Source organism: Haliotis rufescens, unplaced genomic scaffold (assembly GCF_023055435.1).
Source record: "Haliotis rufescens isolate VD_foot unplaced genomic scaffold, xgHalRufe1.0.p SCAF_2, whole genome shotgun sequence".
NCBI classification, from domain to species: Eukaryota; Metazoa; Mollusca; class Gastropoda; order Lepetellida; family Haliotidae; genus Haliotis; species Haliotis rufescens.
Window position 1 is genome coordinate 72,005,172 of NW_025963890.1, and position 4,801 is coordinate 72,009,972.

A 4,801-nucleotide genomic window follows, 5' to 3' on the forward strand; every position below is an offset into this window, starting at 1 on the left:
AACGTTAGCGTCATTTTACCTCAACGTCATCAACTTCAATGGCTGCAGTGGCATTTATTACCTCATGTAGGGTCATGTCTTGACTGTTGGACCCCATCGCGGCTCTCGGCTACGGTGTGTATCGGAGGTGGAATGAACGTTGTACCGTATCTTGCGGACAAGGAGTCGACCGATTTGGTGGAGGACAAATTATGATGGATGGAGCCATCTCTTATGGCAGACTTGAAAGATTAGTCAAACAGCGGTATATCACAGGCTCTAGACTCCTACTGGACGAAATCCGGTCAAATGAGGACGATAAAATCATGAGGACAACCACATGTCAACCTCACACTGTTCGAAGTAGTAAACATCAGCCTCGTAAGTTCACCAAGTCATGTCCACTGTGCAGTAGCAGTGATGGACATTATCCTAGCGAATGCAAATTCCTTCCCAACACTGACAGGAAGTATATGGTTAGGCAAGACAGTCTGCTCACCAGGCAGATGGATTATCTCCCTTGAATGTTGCAGGTGAAGTTTCCTCCTCCTGATTCAGATCTGATAGCCTCTTCCATTTCACTGGACTGGTGGTAGAATCTTTAGATGCAGACATTCTGTGGGTATCCCGTTCATGGAGAAGAATGGCGTTGCCGTATGCTCTGCTAAACACAATCAAAGCTCCTACTTACACACATATTGATGTTCCAGTCAACTTTTGCTGAAATTATTGAAGTCAGAAATTGCTTTTCATTCATTAATAAGAAATTCAGTTGATTTATGTGTTGATTGTTTGTCAAAACGCATAAGCACAACCATGCTTGTGGGTTTCACCAAAGTGGCAAACGTCTGAAAACTGCTCCACTTCAGGCTTTCCTCCCACATGAAGCGGACACACTGTGATATGACTGGAATAGTGTCAACATTGGGTTCCAGCAACCCGTGCTTGTTGCAGAAGGAGACTTAATGGGTCAGGTGATCAGCTTGTTGACTTGGCTGACTGCTGTCATTGTACCCCAGCCTGGATCATTGCTCGAGATAGCAGTCACTGGAGAAGAATGGCGTTGCCGTATGCTCTGCTAAACGCCTCACCATACTCAGAAATGGTTATTCATTCACGTATGGATCCACCAGTACAAGTGACTCAAACCACATGGAGAGATGCGTGTGTGATCAGAGCCCCAAACACATGCACTACAGAATGTCCAGGTGAATTCATTGAAGTTGCTGTATCAAGTGATTACGCCGATGCAGATGATTTGTTTACCATAGAACCTCGAATAGACACTCGTCCGAGGACTTGGCCATCAGTGACGAGGACAGTGTAACTCGGATACACAACGTTCATGCTTCTGATGCCTTCTGCATGTTGACACTGAGCAAGTCTAGTTTTCTTGCTCTTATGAGTTTGATGAGGTCAATAGCCCCCATATCGATGGATATAATGTCGAGTCAGGACCATTCCAAGCTGTCATCAACATGGGTTCGGTCCAACCTCCACAAAGGAAATGTAGAAGACCCCAGTATTCATGAGATCGCCTCGTCGAGTTGCAACAAAAATTTAACGAACTGGAGGACATTGGCGTTTTTGTTGGAATCCAAGTTGAATACTTGAATCCTCTTTCCTGGTCAAGAGTGAGTGAGTGAGTGAGTTGGGTTTAACGCTGCTTTTAACAGTATTCCAGTTATATCATGGCCTGTCAGCTTAATGTGGGAGGAAAGGGTGAGTGAGTGTGTAAGTGAGTATGGTTTTACGCCGCTTTTCGCAATATTCCAGCAATATCACGGCGGGGGACACCAGAAATGATGCAGGTCTCAGACGTTTACCACTTCGGTGAAACCCACGATCACTATGGTGCTGACAAACCTAGAAATATAATCGGGGCGAACAGGGATTGGAACCCATAGGTTTCTGGCGTGCCCAAGGGACGCAACTCTGCACAGCGAATCATAGCACCTTAGACAACTGTACCACCCATGCCCCCCCACCCACCCACCCCCGCCACCTGTTCAAGAAAACTAATGGAGGCCACAGGCTAGTCACTGCCTTTGCAGATTTTGGCTGGTACAGCAAGCCACAACCTTCATTGATGCCTTATGTGGACTCAACCCTTTGTCAGATAGCCAAGTGGAAGTTCATTATGCTTTCTACCAAATTCCCCTGTCAAAGGATTCAATGAAATACTGCGGAGTGGTCACCCCATTCCTAGGCGTAAGAGTCTAGGAAAGATCTGCTATGGGTATGCCAGGACCGGACACAGAACTGACGTGTCCCGTATTTGGCACACTCTCAGAGGAGGGCAGAGTAGCAAAACTTGCTGATGATCTCTACTGTGGAGCTGATAACCCAGATGATCTCCTAGACAACTGGCAGCAAGTACTCGAAGCACTCAAGGACAATGGGTTAAGGCTTACCCAAAACAAAGGTATCATTGCTCCTACATCAGCAACAATCCTTGGATGACACTGGCAGCAAGGTACAGTTGAAGCTAGTAAGCACCGTATATAACGCGTCATCCCAGGATGTTTAATTCTCCTCGCACCCCTTTACGCTGCTAATGCAGGACTACAGTCTGGGGACAAGATTCTCTGGTCAGAGAATTTGTTAGAGGCGTTTAAGGCTGCTCATAATGGGTGATGGACCAACACTGTATTGTGACTGATGGCGCTGTGAGGAACCCTGGTATTGGTGCGACACTCTACATGACCCGAGGGACTTCATTACATTACATTACAAGGATTTTTCAATGCGAAATTGAGACAACAGATTTCTTGGCTACCATGTGAGATAGAGGCACTGTATATTGATGCTTCCATGAAACATTTCAGCCCATTCATTGTACAATCTGAATGCTTGTAAACTCACACACAGCAGACAATGTGTACTTGCATTCGAGAAGCTTTGTCGTGGCGAGTTTTCAACCAGTACAAGGGTGTCCACTTTCCTCTCTACATTGAGGGACCGCCTCCGTGGTCTAGAGGTAGAGCGTCCACCCGGAGAGCGAAAGGTCCGGGGTTCGATCCCCGACCGCGTCATACCAAATGACTTTAAAAGATGGTACTTGTTGTTACCCTGTCTGGCGCTCGGCATTAAGGGGCTAAAACAAGGACTGGTCGGCTCGGAGTCAGTATACTGTGTCTGAGTGGGGTATTCATGTTAAACTGCGGCATGGTATCTCAGTGAGCTAGCACTATAAATCGGCATCAGTCCGGACTAGTACAAGCAGCCAGACAAACACACACACACACGTACATGCACGTCGCTATATAAGTGCAATAATCTTGGACGCGACGTTAAACCCCATTTCACCTCACCTCACCTCACCTCTACATTGAGCCGACACCAATCTACAATCCAACACCTTGCAGGAGCATCCAACTTGCCTGCAGACTTTGCCAGCAGAAACGACCCATAGTGCTTCTCAATGCCAGGCACCCCATGTTGTAGTTGATCCGAGTACACGCAACCCGCCTGAAGCAGTAGGACACACATTTGCTGCAGACCTCTCGATAAGGGAGCGACAATTCTACCTTGTCACGTCTGAATGCGCTACTTCATACACTTGCGCCTGCATCATAGAGGCTGAAAGGGGCCAAACTCTTGGTAAAGCCCTGCTAGGTCTCAGCTTAGAACTCCTTCCCCTTGATGGCCCTCCAGTTGTTATCAGGACTGACCCTGCTTCTGGATTCATCAGCTTGGAACGAGACCCCCTACTAATGCAACATCGACTCATTCTGGAAAATGGGAGGGTTAGAACCCAAACAAAAATCCCTGTTGCAGAGAAGGCCATTCAGGAATTACAAGAATTGCTTTGTCAGGACCCCACACGAGGCCTCGTCATGCCAACTTCACTGGCAGTTGTGGTCGCCTGCCTCAACTCGCGCATCAGGGGATGAGGCTTGTCATCAAGGGAGATGTTGTCTCAAAGAGATCAGTTTACAAACCGCCAAATACCAGTCTCTGACTCTGAACTTATCGCAATACAACACGGTAGTCCCTTGACTGACCACCCCTATAGCGGGAGGTTGAAAGGCCAACAAGGCCGTAGACCAAACGGTGAGATGATAGATGTCGGTGACATAGTGTACCTATGGTCTGACCGCAACAAGACTTGTTCTCGTTCGGTATCTTGTTGACCACCTCTGCGGTCTACTGGTAGAGCATCTGCCCGGAGAGCGGAAGGTCCGCTGCAGCAGCTGCACACACATACACACATGTGCATGCACGTCGGTAGCTCACCGGTATCTTCTTGTGGCGAATGATGGTTCCTGGTGCAATGTACGCAGATTTGTAGGATCACAATTACGCAATACATTGTATAGCGTTAAGGTTCAGTTCAGTTCAGTCCCGCCTTACCACATGGAGATATGAACTCCGTCTACGCATGCTGTACCTGTGGACGACAGATACCCGACCCATATGCTAACAACTGGGACCACAAGTGATTCGTCAAGCCCAGTTTTTGAACCAATAGAATGCTGAACATAACCTCTCAGACCAGGACTCAATGCTAAAATGTGGAAGGCCATCATAGACTCGCAATCTGGCAAAACATTCAATGACTATGTGTTGGAATTTCTCACATGCCTTAACTTGTCATGGGGCAGAAAATAATCCCAATAAACCTGAGGGCAGGCTACCCAATGATGGATTATTGGAGATGAATATATTTTTTCAGCCTATTATATTAATCACTGAGAGACCATTTAGTCTGTATTAATAGAGCAAAGTCCTTAAGTACCCACTCATGTGGACCTTTTCTCTTATAAGAGAAAAAGAAGGTCAATCCATTACAGGTATACATGGGTTGGACGGAAGCGGG